Source organism: Apodemus sylvaticus, chromosome 20, assembly GCF_947179515.1.
Source record: "Apodemus sylvaticus chromosome 20, mApoSyl1.1, whole genome shotgun sequence".
In the NCBI taxonomy this organism is placed as follows: domain Eukaryota; kingdom Metazoa; phylum Chordata; class Mammalia; order Rodentia; family Muridae; genus Apodemus; species Apodemus sylvaticus.
Genome location: NC_067491.1, coordinates 15,544,066 through 15,563,205, shown reverse-complemented (window position 1 = coordinate 15,563,205; position 19,140 = coordinate 15,544,066). Strand labels below are relative to the sequence as shown.

General features: G+C 44.9%; 1 pseudogene; it reads left to right on the top strand.

Annotated features, from left to right (window-relative positions):
- Positions 1-4,495: 4,495 nt before the first annotated feature.
- LOC127670359 (solute carrier family 35 member E3-like) lies at positions 4,496-16,834 on the top strand (annotated as a pseudogene).
- Positions 16,835-19,140: the final 2,306 nt, after the last annotated feature.

Here is a 19,140-nt window from a genome sequence, read left to right as displayed (position 1 = left end):
TCCAGTGTTCCTAAAACAGAGTCCCTGGGAGGAGAGACCAGCCCAGACACTGAACTGGCCATGTCTACAGTGATTTCCCCAGACATCCCACAGAATACAGACCAGCACATGTTCACTGCCTGAGGCTGAAGGAAGAACCATTCAGAAGAACTGGAAGTAGCCGTGCCAATGACTGGGATGCTGGCATCTGACTAAGCAGAATGGGGAACTTTCTGTAAGCCACAGAGAGCACTCAGGAGGGCTTGTTTCCACGAGGAATAGCTAGTCTCAGACTAATGGTGATTATACTGCTGCCTAATACATCTAAAATGAATGAGACTCAAATAGGTAAAAGTTCTCCCAAACATCTTAGCTGCATCCTATAAAGAGGCTCAAGATTGTTATAAGTATATAAAAATATGTAGCTTCCGGCAAAATAGGATTTGAAATGCCTAGCATGTAAAAAGCAATTGCCGGACAGGAAAATGGGGTAATGGGAGGAAGGACAAGGGGGGAGGAGGAGGAAGAGGAGGAGGAGACCGCCACCAACACCGCCAGGATTGACTGCAGCACTGCATTGGAAAACTATGGATCTGAGTTAGACTGGGACTCTGCCTTCAAAATGATGGCAGGAAAGAAAGCAGCAAGCATAGCAGGCAAGCATCACTGTCTGCTATCAAAGCTCTGACCAATACACATCCCAAGCATCTGGACCAAAGACCATGTATGGGCAGGGATTCAACTATATAATAGATAATATTTGCAAAACTATATCACAGTACGAACACATGGTTACAAGTAAGTTCTGAATGTTTTCTCCCTCATTTCTGTACCAAAGTAAGGATATTTGGGTCCTTCTTAGAAGGGAGAACAAAATACCCATGGGAGGAGATAGAGACAAAGTGTGGAGCAGAGACTGAAGGAAAGGCCATTCAGAGACTGCTCCACCTGGGGATTCACTCCATACACTGTCACCAAATCCAGACACTAATGTGGATGCTAACAAGTGCTTGCTGACAGGAGCTTGATAAAGCTGTCTTCTAAGAGGCTCTGCTAGTACCTGACAAATACATACAATGATGGGTTCTGAAGATTGTCTAGGAGTTATACCCGGGACAAGATCAACCAAATTCAGATGAGACACCTTGATAGAACCATCAAAATTGGAAGATTCACCCTTTTCTCTGCTTTCCAAAATCATCCTAAAAATGGTATAAGAATGACTGCTTCTTTGATTTTGGTTATTCCATAATGTCTGTTCTTTTCTAGTGTTGCGAGCCAGTTCAAAGCCATTTCTGCTGTATAAACCACTTCTTCTGTGAGACCAGCAACATAGACATTCCTGTTGATGTCTTCCCGAATTATCAAAGGTTTCATTTTTTGAGCATTACAAAGTCTGTAATGGTTTCATTGTAGATCTCCATGTAAGAAACCATGGTCGCCATGTAAGAAACAATGGTCTCCACGTAAGAAACCATTATAGACTGTTTGTTTGGTATTTTCTTTGGAATTCTTGGAGGGGGAATGTAAAATTTGGGCATTTGGATTTTGTATTATATCAGTATTTCCTTATATTTTTTTAAAGAACTTATACAAAACAAAATAAAATTTTTGTTCTATAGTTACATCCACATAAAAGTAAAAATCAGCCTAGCAAGCCCGATTTCTTACAACCCAATTTGAAGAGAGGATCTGAGCTCTCAAGCAAGAGTGCCTGCACTCATGTGCACACGTGTAACACACGTTGAGGTGTAAACCTTTCATCCTAGAAGGAGATTATGTATTACCTTTGTTTAATTAATATTAGTTTCCTCAGGGGCAATCATTGGAGTTCTGTCAGTGTGGGGACTGCACCCCCCTTATTCTTAGGAGATGCAAGCCGGAATAGTTCAAAGTCATAAAATCTGCACTTTGTTAGAATAGTTTAGCTTAAAAATTAAAGTCTACACAAAGCCACATGGTAAAATAGGAAGTCTAAAGGGCAGAGGAGTACTAACCTTTGACCTTCCTGTTATATTTCTTTTTTTTTTCAAGATAAAAGAGTTACATAGTATTCAAAAAACTAGCAGAACTGCGTATGCATGTAGGTAATAAAGGAACTTTGGCTCTGACTTTATCCTGGACCAAAGTCACCAGAGATGGAGGGCACCCCTGCATACAATATCGAATGTGCTTCCCAGAAAAACGGAAGCCAGGCATGCTGTCAGGTGCCTGTAACCCCACCACTCAAAAAGCCGAGATGTAGCAAGTTAGAACATTTACCTAGCATGTGTCAAGTTGGAGGGCCTGAGAGGAAAATGTCACTTGTCATCGCGCTAAGACTCTCAGCCAGAATCCATAGTCATAAGCGCAGAGACTCAACTAAGGGGGGTCAACTTCCCAGGCGCTCACAGCCCTCCCCTCTGCTCGCCCCTCCACTTCTGAGGCAGGGTCTCACTATGCAACTCTGTACAGCCCATCGCTGAGGGAAGGCAGGGCAGGAACTGAAGCAGAGGGGCCCTTTTGTAACTCTGCTTACTGGCAGCTGGCTTCCTGTTGGTCAGCCTGTTTTATCTAACCCAGAACCATCGACCCAAGGATGACACTTCCCAGTAAGCTGAGCCCTCCCACATCGATTATATCGATTACCAACTGAAAATGTGTACCACAGGCGTATCTTCTGACTGACGTGCTGGCAGCAGTTTCTTAATTGAGGGTCTCTCTTAACATATTGTCTCTAGCTTGTGTCGAGTTGATATAAACCCAACCAGCACAAGCAACAGAAAATCGAAAAGCTAATGTTTAAAATAAATCCAAGTAACCATAGATGAAATGGATGAAGAGTTGAGTGTGTGCTCCTGGTCTTATGACAACGCTAGAGTTACCTGAAAGGGGGCTGGGCTCAACTGAGAACAAGGTTCCCCAAGATCCAGCTATAAGGCGTTTTCTTAATTAGTGATTGGTGGGGGAGGGGCCATCCCTGAGCTGGTGGTTCTGGGTTCTCTAAGGAAACAGGCAGAGCTAGCCAGTAAGCAGCACCCCTCCCTGGCCTCCCCCAGCTCCTGCCTCCAGGTTCCTGCCCTGTTTGAGTTCCAATCCTACCTCCCTTTAGTGATAAACAGCAATGTGGAAGTGTAAGCTAAATAAACCCTTTCCTCCCCAACTAAGACATCTAAGTAAATGGGCAATTCTCTAAGAAAATACGATTCACAAGAGGAATAGATGATGTGACTCATCTGGTAAAGACGCTTGCTCCCAAACCCGACAGTGTATGATTCAGTCCTCACGGTGGAAGGAGAGAACAGACTCCTGCGGATTATCCTCTGACCGCCACACGGGCACCCATACACACACACATGTAATTTCTTAATTAACCATGGAAAAGTCATCAAAAAAATCTACTGTGCCTCTGAAGCAAGGAGCTTCTTTTCAGTGCCAATTAGAAACAACAGGTTCCCTGGAGAAAATGGGCAGAGAAATAAGCAAACCTCATAAAAACCTATGAAAGTGTCCAAAATTAAAAACTACACATTAGTTGCAAGGCTTGTGACAGTTTAACGAGTGGGAGCAGGAGGACCGTTCAGTGTCATCCTTAGCTCTGGAGAGAGTTCCAAGCCTGCTTACTTAATCCCTGTAAATAGTAAAACCCGGGTCCAGCGGGCAGTGGTGGCACACGCCTTTAATCCCAGCACTTGTGAGGCAGAGGCAGGTGGATTTCTGAGTTCGAGGCCAGCCTAGTCTACAGAGTGAGTTCCAGGAAAGCCAGAGCTAAACAGAGAGACCCTGTCTCAAAAAACAAGCAAACAAACAAACTAAAGCCGGCTCCCTGTTTTCAGTGTGGAAGATAATACGGTAGTTTGCAGATGAGAAAAGTCACTCTCATGTTGTAACTGTGAATATAAATGAATATTGAGTTCGAGTCTAGCCTGGTCCACAGAATGAGTTCTCGGCCTTGAAAACAAAACCAAAAAAGATATAAATTTTCACTTCCAAATAATAATACAAAACTTAGAAGTCCTCTCCAGCTCCATAATTTTGAAGCTACTATAATAAGCCTCTTAGGACTGCAATTAATATCTTGGACATACAGAAAAAATTTACCTGCTTCTTAGGTTTTACCAAAAAATTCGTGGTGTGGTTTAAAGTTTTTCGAGGCAAATACGCCAAAATGTTTAAATCTACACTATAGGACAGTTGTCCATCCGCTCTTACCTGTTTAGACTTTTAAAGATATTTTAAAATATGCTTTCAGTAAGTAATACACTACCCCCCGCCCACCTGCAGAGGATTAAAACAGTTCAGCACCGTGGAGGGTAAAACTTGCGGGGAATCTGCGCCGCCCAGTAAATCCGGCCACAGAAATGAATTTTCCCTGGGCGCCAAGGGCTGAGTTAAGCAACCGGGACGGGCGCCCAGCGCGCCTGCGCGGCGGAAGTGCAGGCGGGGTCACGTGGCCACACGGGGGGCGGGGCTGGGAGGAGCTGGGGCGACCCGCGGGACCCCGGATGGAGCGTGCCCGTCTCCTTCCGGGCCGTGAGGCGGAAGGCTGTGTGTGCGCAGCGGCGGAGAGCCGGGGCAGCGGGAGGGCGTCCGGGCGCCCCGCGGGGAGGCTGGACAGCCCGGACTCGGTCGAGGGCGCTGCTCCGCCGCCGCCGGCGGGCATCATGACTTCGCTGGCGGACCGGGTCCGGGGCAACGGGCGCATAGCCGCCGGGCTCCTATTCAACCTGCTGGTGTCCATCTGCATCGTGTTCCTCAACAAATGGATCTATGTACACCACGGCTTCCCCAACATGAGCCTGACCCTGGTGCACTTCGTGGTCACCTGGCTGGGCTTGTACATCTGCCAGAAACTGGACATCTTTGCCCCCAAAAGTCTGCCGCTCTCCAAGCTCCTCCTCCTGGCCCTCAGTTTCTGTGGCTTTGTGGTCTTCACCAACCTTTCTCTGCAGAACAACACCATAGGCACCTATCAGCTGGCCAAGGCCATGACCACGCCGGTGATCATAGCCATCCAGACCTTCTGGTACCAGAAGAGATTCTCTGTCAGAATACAGCTCACGCTGGTGAGTAGCTGCCGCTGCGTGAGCCTGTCCCTGGCTGCCTTCCCCCCACACCTCCCACACCCCCGGGAAAATTGAATGCACCTTGCTTATAGCCTGGCACGCCGGAAGCCCTTTCCCATCATCTTTACATCACACACGAGCCAGGCTCTGTAAGTGACTTATTTGGGAAGGCGTGGAAAAAGCCATCTTGACACTCCGCAGGTTCTTAAAGTATTTAGATGCTCTGATTGATGAGTGGGGAGGGCTGCCTTAGTTAGAACAGTTCAGTGTGTCAGGATATCTGCAAAAGCTCAACCTGGACAGAAAAAAAAATCCTCCTCCTACCCCCGGGTATTCGAACCCTATGTGATAAACATGAAATGGTTTAGCGTAAAATATCTCCAAATTCGCCTTCAGCGGCATACTGCTGGGGTGCCTTGCGTTTAAATAAAAAGAAATTCGTTAAAATAACATTAGCACTTGGTAGTTTTTAGTTGTTCAGGTCATAATGCTTTCCTCCTTCCATGTTTATGCTCATGTGTTTATAAATACTGGTTTAGGGGTCCATTTACCTACCTGTAAATAACGTGTTTCCTTAAAAAGTGTTTCCTTAGAAAGCGTGATTTGTGGATTCATTATTTTCTTCCAAATGTAGAGTTGAATGTGAATGTCTGTAGAGAAGAATTGGCAGTTTTCCCCAAATGTTCAGTGTTCCCTCGACCCCCCCCCAACCAGTGATGTGTTTCCTTAGTGTTGTTGTAAGACATCATTCTTGAATTTAATCTCACCGAGTTTGCCTCTTTTTCTTTGCAGATTCCTATTACCCTAGGTGTCATTCTTATTACGATGTGCAGTTTCATTCCCTTGTAATGGTGTTTGCTGCACTTGGTGTGGTAGTCACGTCCCTTTATCAAGTGGTTGGTAACTTTTTCTTTCCTTTATGTGCCTTTTTAGCAGATTTCATAAATTTTGAAGCTGTAACCCAAGGTTTAGAGCATACAGTCTAGAGACAATAGACATGGGAAGAAAGCATAACTGGGAAAGTGAAGCGATCAGAGACAGACGTTCAGGTGTGGAAGCTCACCAAATGCCCGTTTGTAAGTGCACAGAGCCCGTGTGTAAGCGTAGTTTGGGACAAACCTGGGTTTGGATTTTTCTTCTCGGAAGTCTTTCCAAAATGAGTGTTAATGTTTTGCCTCCTTAGTTCATTGGTCATATTTGTCATTTACCCTTTGATTATAAAGTCACTCAGATGAAACGTACACACCTCCAAACCTTTGAATGTGAAAAAAATTCAGATGTACATATTTTCAAACCCAGAAGAAGTGTTGGTGTCGCAACTTGTTTATTGGCTTCTGATACTCTGTCTGTGTCAGTAGAGTATTTTCGAGGTCTTTGACTTCTTGGGCAAGCACAGTGCCTTGCCTGTCACTAGTTTTTTTTCCCCACCATGGATTCACTTCATTACCATAAGTTGCCAACAAGCTGGGTTTTGTGACCTGTGTAGTGGGGAGAAACCACGGGGTGTAAGGTGCAATGAAACAGTTGCATCTCTATGTTGGCAACCTTGGTCTGGAAATGCTGGGCATGCCTAGGTGAGGCGTCAGAGCCAATGTGGAACCAGTGTTACCTCTGCCACACAAATCTGCACAGTGATAAAGGAAGACATTCTAGTTAGGAATGTTCCCTCAGTACTGGGCCCCAGCACCTTACTGTTTGCTGGCTGGGTTGTCCCAGAAACATTGTTACTATATTTTGGGTCAGGGCTCCAAGGGCTGAGGACTGGGCGCACTGACATTCTAAGCAAGCACTGTATACTGAGCTAAAACTCACCCAGCCAGCGACCAACTTCAGTGCTTTTATTTCCTGGACCGCAAGTCTCAGGCCCTGGCTGATCTCATTCACTGTGTAGCTGAGGTGACTTTGACTGCCAATCTCCTGCTTCAGCCTCCTCAGAGCTGGGGTCACAAGCCTGCATCGCCATGCCCAGTAACCAAGTGAAGAGCCTGTGCACAGAGGTCATAGACATCCAGGCCCCGCCCAGGGCCTTCACTTCCTGTGAGCCTGAGTATGTTATGGGAGCTCTTGTGAATTCTCTGAGGTCGCTTATGAACTCAGGGACCTAAGGTCGGGGTCAGTCAGCTCACTGTCCCCATCACTGCAAAGAGAGTGACAGGGAGGCGGCTAAGAAACTAGGGACAGTAACTGTACAGTGCTGGGCGGTCCTGCCGTGCACGGATGCTTATACTCTATAGCTTATTATACTCTATAGCTTACTATACTCTATAGCTTATTATACTCTATAGCTTATTATACTCTATAGCTTATTATACTCTGTAGCTCTATACCTTACAGTTAGCATGATGGTGCTTGCTGTTTTCTAGAGTCTTTGCAGTATTACTTCTTGATTCACATCAACTGTACAAGGTAGACACAGATCATCTTTACTAGGCAGAGGCAGAGAATCCGAGGTGTAGTGTTAGCTGCTTCTAAGTTGCTAGGGAGAACGCGTAGGTTTGTAGCATACATCTGAAGAGTAAAACAGTATTAGTTTATGCGTAACATAAGGCAAGAGAATAATTTCTGAGGTCTAATGTGTGGTTTGATTTTTTATTTTTTGGTCTGAATGACTTGGGGAAACACTTTAGCCCAGTAGTGAATTGCTGGCCGTCTTAGGTTACAGCCTGCACTCTGGAGTTAACTGAGTTCACCTGTGTTGGACTCCTGGCCTTGGCAGCGCCGTTTGGCTACTGCAGCTGCTGTGGTGAGGTGACTCAGCAGGCGTGCCTTCCACCAAGCCTAACCTGAGTTCAGGCCCCTGGGCCCACACCGAGGCTCCATAAGCCGACCTCTGATCTCCATACTTGTGCACACACACACACTGCACCCATACACAACCACATAAAATCAGTGTTTTTAAAATTCATTAAAGGATCTGAGCCTCCACCGTCGAGAAATGGGGAAGTTGGGAAGCAGTGGAGGGAGACGGGTGCTCATGGAGGAGCACCTGACAGCGGCTGGTGCTCGTGGTGCTCCCTCTGGCTCCTCTCTCCCTTGCCCACACATCACATCAGCTCCCTGGCACCTGGCACATCGGCTCACAGCCAGTGACAGTTTATTAGGCAGGCATTCCGTAGGATAGCCATGAACTCCTGTGCTAAGTGTCTCCTCTGCCTGCTGTGCACGCCTTTCTCCCCCTGTGCTGCGCCTTTGGAGAGGTCACCAGGAACGCTTGAAACAGTCTCTTGTCACTTTGGAGTGTGCATATGTAGCGTAGGTCCAACTGGAAAGAATCATTACAGTGTGGGGCTAGAGAGAGGACTCAGCAGTGTCTAGTGCGCCCTGCTCCTGCAGAGGACCTGAGTTCGGTTCCAAACACCTGCTTCAGATGGCCACAGCTGCCTGTAACTCCTACTCCAGGGGATTCAGGACCTCTTCTGGCTTCCGTGGTGTCACACTCATGCACACACACAGTTTTAATACAGTGTCACCTGCCGGAGACCAAACCCTAGAAAACCAGAGTTTCAACAGCCCTCACCTTGAAAGTTCACCGACCTTGTGGTTTACAGCTGGACCCCTTCCCCCCCTTCTTCACACAAGGCTGATCAACTGGTTCTCATCCTGGCTGAACACCTGGGATGGTCTGGGCAGAACCAGCATTCCAGGAAAGGTGCAGATGCCTCGAGCCACAGCCAGCCCCCTCCTGATGACCTTTCCTCCTTCTTTGCTTCTAGTATCCCCCTCAACCCCTCCCTACTTCCTCTCACTGAGGGTTCATAACCAGGTGTTTTACATTTCATTAACGAGGCCTTGACAAAGACACCCCGATTGCTTGGCCTCCCTCTTCTTTCTCGCCTGTTTCTCTATTTCAGGCTTGGGTTCTCCTCGGTCGGGACAAGTGGTGCCCTACGTGGTGCTCCAGGTACGGATCTTCGTCGGATGGAAATCCCAAAGGAGAAGGCTGCCACTGGGAGGCGGTATTCTCACCGCTCATGGGAGAAGTTTCCTTGGGTAAGTTTTCATTTCCGTCCCATAAGAAATGGGCCATTTTCTAAAGAAGCGGTCTTCATTAGAGACCTGAAAGCTTCTCTCGGGGAAAGGGGAGTTGAGTTAAAAAGAAGGATTTGATAACATTTTTTATAGATCATAGATGGTTCATCATAGATGGACCAGAGATTCACTATAAAAAAAAATGGCAAAAGTGGATCGAGAACTAAATGAATAATTGACCAGGCAGGGCCCTGACGCAGTTCCTGCCACCGCCTTTTCTTACTGGGGGCTCATTCTTGACGTAATAGAGAGTGCGAATGAGGACCCTGGTAGACAGCAGCTTTTGTCGGTCACTGAATATTGACTCTGCCCTTTGTCCGGGGCAGCCTCGGTGACATCGCTTTCCCCTAAAAAGAATTCTTCAAAACCTTCCTCGGTCATTATAGACAGGTCTGAGTTCCCGCCATCCGCTCCTGTGACTTCTCTTTATCCTCTGCTCCTGAGGGATCCATCCCCATCTGATATGCTATTAATTAATCCAGTCTTTAAGAGACCCCATGATAAGGAGCCTTTAGGTCTTGAGAATACAGCCACCATGGAGGAGGAGGCAGCTCATTACCATAATTCTGATCGACTGCCACTTGCTCCAGACCCTCCACGTGGCCTGTCACCCTATACCCCGCAATAGGCACGCAGCGCGGCCCCTCTCAGCCAGGTTCCTCAGACCTTTACTGGGTCCAGGCAATTATTAGAGATCGTCCTATACTCAGCCTTAAAATAAATGGTAAAAGCTTTGAGGGTATCTTAGACTCAGGTGCCGATTCTACTGTGATCTCGCAAAGTGCTTGGTCCCCCGCTTGGCCTTTGCAAGCCTCTCTGACCCATCTGCAGGGGATTGGACAATCAAAAAAATACTCTCCAGAGCTCACAGTTGCTGACTTGGGGGACAGTGAGGGAAATACTTGCTCTACTCAGCCCTTCGTGGTCCCTGGTCTGCCTGTTAACCTCTGGGGAAGAGACATTCTCTCTCAAATGAAAGTCCTTATGTGTGGTCCCAATGAGGTTATTGCTCAACAAATGCTCTCCCAGGGCTATCTCCCTGGACAGGGACTAGGCAAAAATGGACAGGGGAGACCCATGCTGGTAGCTACCACTCCCAAGATAGATCTCGCAGGCCTAGGTTACAATGCCCATTTTTCATAAGGGCCATTGCTCCCCCTGCACGCCAGGCGGATAAGATCCCTCCCTGCTAAAAAATTGTCCGCAGCCATGGAGTTAGTGCAGGAACAGCTGGCTCAAGCTGAGCTCTCTGAGGGAGAAAATGTTCTTTGGAAGTCAGAGACTGCTGCTGAGGTGGCCAGAGAAAAACCACTCATGGGCAGCATGTAAGACCTGGACTGCAGAGAAATTCCTGGGCTCTCCTCCCCTCCCACCTCTCTCCACAGGTGTGTGTGTTTGCCTAGGCACCCCCCTTCCCCCTTGTTAAATCTTAAACAAGAGAAAAAGCAGGTTTCAGAAAAGCAGTTTTTCCATGTGTAGAACGTGGTATCAAAAAAAGCAAAAAATGGTTGGAAGCTATTTCAAAACTCTCCTGGTGAGGAGAGGAAAACGGAAGACGTCCTGTTTTCTCTCTGAAACCTACTAGAGATCTCCTTAGTTCAGGTTAAGATATTTGGATCTCTTTGGGACATCAAGTTCCTTCTCTGTCTGTTGTTTGTCCTTGGGGCACCAAAACTTGTTCATATGTGTGTCAATTTGTGTTGTCCATTGTTTTGTTTCGCTGAATGATTGGTTGTTTTTGTTTTATGTTAAAAAGAAAAAAATGGTAAAAAAGCTTTATCTGCCGGCAGTCCTGCCATTCTGCAATTTACACAGAGGAAGCTAATTCAAGGTGTCTCTCTTTCTTAAGTAGGAGTCAAAACACAGCTGGGAAAAAAAAAGCCTCTTTAGAGAAGGAAGCCTCAAGATTTTGGAAAACTTTGGTTTAACTTATGAAGTTCGTGTAATTGCTTTATTCTTGTTTTTAATTGGTCTTAATGGTATAAGGTTTTACATATCTTGACTATAGAGTTATAAATTAATTGGTTGTGATTTAAAAGGTATAGTGTTATTAAGAAAAGGTTAGTTTAAAACTGGTGATTCAGTGTCAGAGCCATCTTAACTAGCTACACGTGGCATGATGCAACCCAGGAAATACAGGCCTCTAAGATGCTTCTAATTTGGCATGGTGTTTTGTGTGAATCTTGGCCTGGAGATTGGACTTATAAAAAATATGATTTAAAATAATGTCTCTTTAATAAGTTACACTGTCATACACTTGAACATAAGAACAGGCAGACAAACCTTGTGCTATAAAAATGATGCATTTGCCATTGATTTTAAAGAAAATAGATTGTTTAAAATTGGGATTTGCTTCCAAAGTTGCAGTTGTGCTCTAATATTGCAAGGAAAAATTGAGTTACAATAAAAATTGACAGTGTGCCATTGGCTGCAGTTTGCGTCCTGGTTAAAGGCTCACAATTCTTAACATATTTTGTAATTAAGATAATTTTAAGAGTAATAGAGCTGTGGCCATTATAGGCCTATTGCCACTTTTCCACAAGTTTATAGGCTACAATGGTAGGAGCAAAATTTAACCCTCCAAAATTAAAAAGGAGATCTCAGTGGAAATTTATTTGATATCAAACAGGCTAATTGACTACTAAGAAACAAGTAGGATCTTTTCCGGAATCCTGGAATTACAGGTTTCTTTACAAAATGTCCTTGCTGGACTGGACAGGCGGGTTTGGGTCTGGTCTTAGATAAAAGGCTCAGATTAGAAGATAGTAACTTTGAGGAACCGCATGAAATGTCCTTGCCAAGGACTCAAAGTGGGTCCTTGGGCAACCAAAAAAAAAAATAAAAAAATTTAAAAAAATTTACATTTGAATTAATGCAAGGTTTGGAGCTGCCTCAGTGAAAGCTAGTGAGGAAGCTTGTGGTTTTGCCTTGCCGGCCTCAACTAGGGAGTATTTGGCTAAAAGAACATTCTTGAAATACTTATCCAGGTGTGGTTTAAAATGCAGTTCAAATCTATGAAAGGTCAATAAGGCTATAAGGGCATTAACATTTGGCCTGCCTACTCCATACAAAATTATTATAGATGTAAAGGGTTTTTTTTTTTTTTTTTTTTTTTTGCTTTACATTCTCATAATTATAAAAGCATTTGCTTCTAACTTTAAAGAAGCAATAAAGCAATTTCATTAGAAGGCTTTTTCCTCAAGGAATGGCTAAGTGAGAAAAGATGTTTTGTCTCTGTCAATACAAGAAGCTAGGATCTTAAATTTTTCAGTGTATAATGTTCATGGAATGTTTGTTACAGGCCTTTCTCCTAACTATGGATTTTTAGAATTTTTACGTAAAGAATTTCTAAAGGTTGTTAGGATATATTATTTGGCTTTATCTTATATTAACCTCATCTTAAGCTTGCCCTGGGAAGACCTAAACCTCTGTTTTCAAGGTAAAAAAAAGTTTGTTCCTCGTTTCAAACAGCAATCAAATTGGTTATCACAAAACATTGATGGTTGATTTATTACATGGCAAGCCTTTTTTTAGGCAAAATTAATAATTGTTGTCTAAAAGATAAATTGTTAAAAATTCGCCTCTATACATGTTTTTATATTGTTATAAATTTATACATGCATCCTATAAAAATGCATCTACTATGGGAGTAAAGCTCATATAATTAGATCACATGTTTATTCTTTTGAGTGTCCCCTTGCTTCAGCACAGATAATTGAATTGGGTGCTGTAACTGTTCTTTTTAAAATGTTAAAAATCAAACTTTTGATTTATATATTAATTATATATATATATATATATATATATATATATATATATATATATATATATATATCATGGCTTACAGTTGCTTGAAATTGTTTCTTTTTAATGCTACTAATTCTTAACTTTTACAATTATTTATACAAATGCAATTCAAAAAATTAATCAAAATATACATATGACCATTGACAGATTTTCAAGCTTTCTAGTTATAACTGCTTTTACATATATTTTTATACTGAATGTTCCAAATCAGATTAAGACAAATATTGTAGCTGATTATTATAGTCAGTCATTTGAGATGTTTTATTAACAATTTGATATTAGTCATTTACTGAGATTCCTCATAATTCGCAGAGGCAAGATGTTATGGAACAGGCCCATAGAACTTTACAACAATAATTTTATAATAAAAGAAGGGAGAATCATATCTCTATATGCCCCCAAAATTTAAAAACTTTAATGCCAGGGAACTCTAAGTATAGAGAAGAGGCAAGTTTGTGTTCTTTCTGCAGGATGCTGAAGGAACATGCTAGCTGCCAGAGTATGCTGATCTCTACCTTGCTCTCTACCTTGCTCCCCAGCCTTTTGGGGCCCCTCATGGGTCTTTTGTTGCTTTTGTCAGTTGGCCCCTGGGCCTTTAACAGATTAACCAGTTTCCTTTAATCACAGATCAATTCTGCCTTAAACAAACCAGTTGCAGTCCACTACCATCTGCTGGACATCCGAGACTCAGCCGAAAACCTTTCTTCTGCTTACTAGGAGGTAACAACCCTCAGCCTTCAGTTCTCCACCCTTGCTGCAGGCACAGAGCTTTCTTGGTTCTGTAGGCTGTAGAAATGTCAATGCCAGGGAGGGTGACCTCCAGCTCCTAATAGTGGCTGAGGGTCTTAAGCTGTGGAGTGGCCAATGACGGGAAATATTGTGGTGCCACAAGCCAGATGCACACCGCCTCTTGGCTGCAGGGTGACTCCATGACGGGATTATTGTGAGTCTGCTACCTGGATGCCCATCACGACCACCAAGGGCCTGATGAAGCCATTGGAGTGGGATGTGATGCCAGGAGTGGGTGCAACTTACATAGCCTAAGGCAGAGGCCCTGCCCTACTAGGATCTAAAAAGGCCTAGTTACTGCAGTGCTGGAGGTGGGGGCAAAACCACATAGCCTAAAACAGGCTCTCCACTGACCCTCTTTCCATAGCCACCCCCCAACTTAAGAGAGAAAAAAGGGGGATATGTTGGAAACCAACCAATATGTCTCAACAGCCCTCACCTTGAAAGTTCACCGACCTTGTGGTTTACAGCTGGAAAGTTCACCGACCTTGTGGTTTACAGCTGGAACCCCTCCCCCCGCGCCCCGCCCCTTCTTCACACAAGGCTGATTAATCTGTTCTCATCCTGGCCAAACACCTGGGATGGTCTGGGCAGAATAAGCATTCCAGGAAAGGTGCAGATGCCTCGAGCCACAGCCAGCATCCCTCCCAGATGACCTTTCTTCCTTCTGTGCTTCTAGTATCCACCTCAACCCCCCCCCCCACTTTCTCTTACTGAGGGTTCATAACCAGGTGTTTTACGTTTCATTAACGAGGCCTTGACAAAGACACCCCGATTGCTTGGCTTCCCTCTTCTTTCTCGCCCGTTTCTCTCTTTCATGCTTGGGTTCTCCTTGACACCCTGAATTACTAGGTCTCGCCGGTCTGGACAGTCACCATCTTCACATCAGTAGATTACTAAGAAAGACCATGCCTGAGGAGAGTGTGATCTGTCTAGCGTGTGCCACAGTGTTTGTTCTTTAAGTGCATGGCAGCCGCTGACTCTGTGTTGTCTGAGGTTCTTTCCAGCCACAGGCAGCTGTCGCTGCGTGCGCACTGTCCTGTGTATGCACTGTCGTGTGTACCCGTGTGACCCTAGTGTCTAGCTCGCTGCCCCTTTGTCTCCTTACCTGAACACCTCAGCTACAACATGTTCGGACACTTCAAGTTCTGCATCACCCTGTGCGGAGGGTACATTTTATTTCAGGATCCACTGTCGGTAAACCAAGGACTGGGCATCCTGTGCACGCTCTTTGGCATCCTCACCTACACCCACTTTAAACTCAGCGAGCAGGAAGGCGGTAAGAGCAAGCTGGTCCAGCGGCTCTGAGTCTGCAGGGAAGGGAAGGTCCTAAGGATGAGAAATGGCAAATGTGTACGTCTCTGGGAAAGCTCCCTGCGGAATCCAGTCAGTGACGCGCAAGAAGTATCTTCCTCACAGATAATGTCAGTTTTTAGTACCTTTTATCGATTTAATTTTTTTAAACCAAAATAATTCAGGCTTCTTTTCAAAGACTTGATGAACCGGGAGCTGGCCCTCGGTGGTAGAGTGTTTGCCTCACACATGTGAGACCCTGGCCTCAAACGCCAGCACCGTCAAAGAAATTCTAGGAACTGCACAAAAGATGGTTGCCAACTAGAGTACGAGGAAGCTCATGTCCATCGGAACAAGAGAGCGCTCGGGCGCTGCAGCTGTGCTGTGGCCATCCATGCTCTCCCAGGAAAGGGCACGCCAAACTGCCGGCTCACCCAGGCCTTCCCATCGGCAAGCTCTTTGTCATCTGGACAGGGTGGCGGTCATAGCTGTTTTGAGACTGGATCTCACTGTGTAGCCCTGACTGATCTGGAATTCTCTACATAGAACGAACTAGCTTTTAACTCTGCCACTCCATCTAGACTTATCTTCTTTATTACTGCACTGTAGAACTGAAATAGTTACAGAGAGCAAGTAGTCGTAGACGTGATCATGAAACAAATTACAACTCTGAAAGGATCACTTTTTCAGTAGAAAACTGACACAAGACCTTCTTCCCTGTTAGACAGGCAGGACTGCTTGAGCCCAAAGCCAGCTCAACAGCATGTGTGCGCTGCCTGTGCTAGAGGGGATGGCTGAGATTGTAACAGTGTTGCTGGGAATGACCTTCTCATTGGTCTTCTCCTGGCTTTCAGTGAGTTCTAGATACTATATATGGAGTTAAACAAAACCTCGTTATTAAACTGCTCAAAGAAAAGTCTTGTGGGGCCAGCGGGTATAGCCCGTGGCAGAGGACCTGCCCAGCACTCAGGTGGGTCTTTTGGTTCCGGTTACTGCGTTCTGACTTGCTTAATCATTTCCTGTTAGTGATTTCTAATATGGCCTCCCTCCCAACACGCCCTGCCCTCCACATACTGAAGCTGCAGGTAGGGAGTGTTTTATGGTATTGGGAACTGGACTGAATTGTGCTTTGCATAATGTGGCAAATTAGAGCAAAAGCTGACCAAATTCAGGACGGAAACTTGGTGAAAAATAGGAAAGATATGAAAGAGAGGTAGAAAACTAGCTAATATTTAGCTAGATGTGTGATATTCAGAGGAACTGAGAAATATTTTTAATTGAGATTCAGAGAGAATGCATGGGGGGTCCAGCAAATAGAGTGCTGGGTATTTAATTACAAAAGTATGTGTCTGCCTTCAAGTATCTTGACATCTCGCCATTAAAAGCAGCCATTGATGACCTCAGAAGAGTCAGATCTCTTGAAATAATAACTTCTTCTAAACATACACTTTCTGTGAGGAAACAGCTTAAGACAAAGAGCCATGTCTTGTGATGATAACTTTTATCTTGTATTTTCTTTCTTTTTCACACTAACTTTTAATGTGTTAGGTTTTTTTGTTGATAGTGGTAGTTTTGAGGTTTTGGGTTTTTTTTTTTTTTGTTTTTTTTTTTTAACCAGATAAAGCCTGGGTTGTACCCCCAGCACTGCCAAACAAAACCTTGTCAAGTAATCAGGAGACAAGCTGGCGGGGGACATGCTCCTGGATCCCAGGATCTGGGCAGGTGAGTCGGGGCTAAGAGCTCTGTGGCCGTGTAGACCACACAGACTCCAAGGGCTGACTGATTACACACTGAGATTCTATTAAAGAGGAAGGAAATGTGCCTGTTTGGGATTGTTTTTCCTAGTCCGTTTAAAGAACAAAGCCTCATTAAAATGTGTATTTTGGAGAATGGCTTTGTGTGCTTTCATGGCTTTTTGTTTTAGAAATTGTCCTCAGTTTACAGAGTTATGTCATTATGCGAAGAACGACAGAACATGTCGTCCTTACCATTGTGGTCCTATGCTCAAGAAACATTTTCTGTGTAAGTTTAAATTAATGGTTAACAATGTCCCAGAAGCGAATGAAGAGTATTCCAGCACAGAGACCCTCAGGTTCCTGTGCATTAGGGACAATGGAGTTGATTAGTACTGGGTACCAATCTTAGCTGTAAATAAGCCCTGGGGACAGGTGGTTTGAACAGGTAGGTGTGGGGATAGAACAAATGGCTGGTGTCATCGGGGATGGGGCTAGGAGCAAGATGAGTGAGGTGTGTTCATAGACACAATAAACTCTATTAGTTCATACAGGCTGATAAGCATTTTTTGCACCCTGAAGACTATCGTCTAGTTGGAAAGAAAATTCTTGAGGAAAACAGACCAATTCCCCAGAGCAAGCACAGTGACAGACCCTAGACAGCCCTGTCTTTTTTGTTCTCAGTGGAACTGGATGTAGTTTTTATCCTATGTCAAATGACTAATCTTCAACTCTTGCTAAAAAAAACGATAAGGACCCCCTTGTTCTCACTTCTGTCCTGCATACTAGAGCCCGTGAAGAAAGTGGGCATCTGTGCATGTGGAAGTGCTGGTCTGTTCTGCTTGCAAACCCACAGCTCAGGGGACTGGAGAGATGGCTCATGGGTAAGAGCCCTGGCTGCTCTTCCTAAGAACCTGCTTTGATACCCAGCGCCCACGGGACAACTGTTAATTATCTGTAACTCTGGGCAGTGGTAGCACACACCTTTAATCCCAGCACTTGGGAGGTAGAGGTGGCAGATTTCTGAGTTCAAGGCCAGCCTGGTCTACAGAGTTCCAGGACAGCCAGGGCTATACAGAGAAACCCTGTCTCAAAAATAAATAAATAAATAAATGAATGAATAAATGAATAAATGAATAAATAAAATAAAAATAAAAGAGAAAGAAAGAAAAAGAAAGAAAACAAATCCAAAAAAAAAAAACTCCAGTTCCAGGAAATGGATGTCCTTTCCTTGCCTCCCAGGTACCAGTTATACAAGTGGTACACAGACAGACAGACATGCAGGTAGAACAGCCATGTAGACCAGGCTGGCCTTGAACTCTGCCTCCTTAAAGGCATGCACCATCCAGTCTGGCCATACACATAAAAATTTTAAAATAGAAGCTAGGTGCAACTGTATGGAAACCCTTAAACCCAGTACTGTGTGGGAAGGAGAGGCTGGAGGATCCCAGGGCTTGATGGGTCCAGCCTAGCTTCACTTTCTGTGAGAGCTCTCTCAGGAACAAGGCAGCATGACAGAGGACACCTGCTGGCTTCCTCGAATTCTGCATGCAGTGGTATATATACATATATACACGCCCATGGAAAACAGAAAGCAATAAGATAATGTGAAGGAGTCAGGCGTGGCTGTGCACACCTTTAATCACCACACTCAGAGGCAGAGAAATCCTCTGCCAGGCTGTAGACTACCTGTTCTGGGTTGGAAAGGGAAGAACTTTCCTGGGCTTCATTCTTTAAAATGCCTGTTAAGACTTGCTGTGCTAAAATCACTATGTGCCTTAAAATTTGTCTCAGAACAACATTAATCACCCAAAGCACAGTAAATTCGCTTGTTTAGAGACGGGTCTCAAGCATCCAGGTTGGCCTTGGTGTGTAACTGAGACTGATTCAGTCTTTCTGCCTTTACCTCCAGAGTGCCTGACCAGGTGTGAGGTACAACACCCAGATAAACGTTTAGCTTTTAAGGTTTCCCTTTTCCAAGCTAATATTCTGTACCAAGCGTGCGTTCTCCGTTCCCTGGTTCCCTGTTTGTTCAGTTAGAAATCAGGTCTACGTTCATTGCCGGACAGGAATGGGTGGGTCTTGTCAGTCAGTCTGGGAGACACAGAATCAGCCCGCGATCTACTAGGACTCCCTATGGCGATGGCGGCCCCGGATCTGACTCTGACTGGAGCTGAAGAGCAAGACCAAGCCTCCCAGCCTCCTGTACATCTTAGAGATTACGTTACGGAGAGGCTTGTTGACCACAATTGTAAGAGTCGGAAAATAAAAGTCCGTGAGGATAGTGTTTTGCTTGCACTTCCGACCATACCACAACCACTGCTGGTTCTCACAGAGGCCAGAAGAGGGCGCCCCACACCCTGGAACCAGAGTTACAGAGGGTTTGTGAGCCACCGTGTGGATACTGGGGGAAGAACCAGGTCCTCTTCAAGAGCAGCAAGGGCTTAATTGCTGAACCATTTATC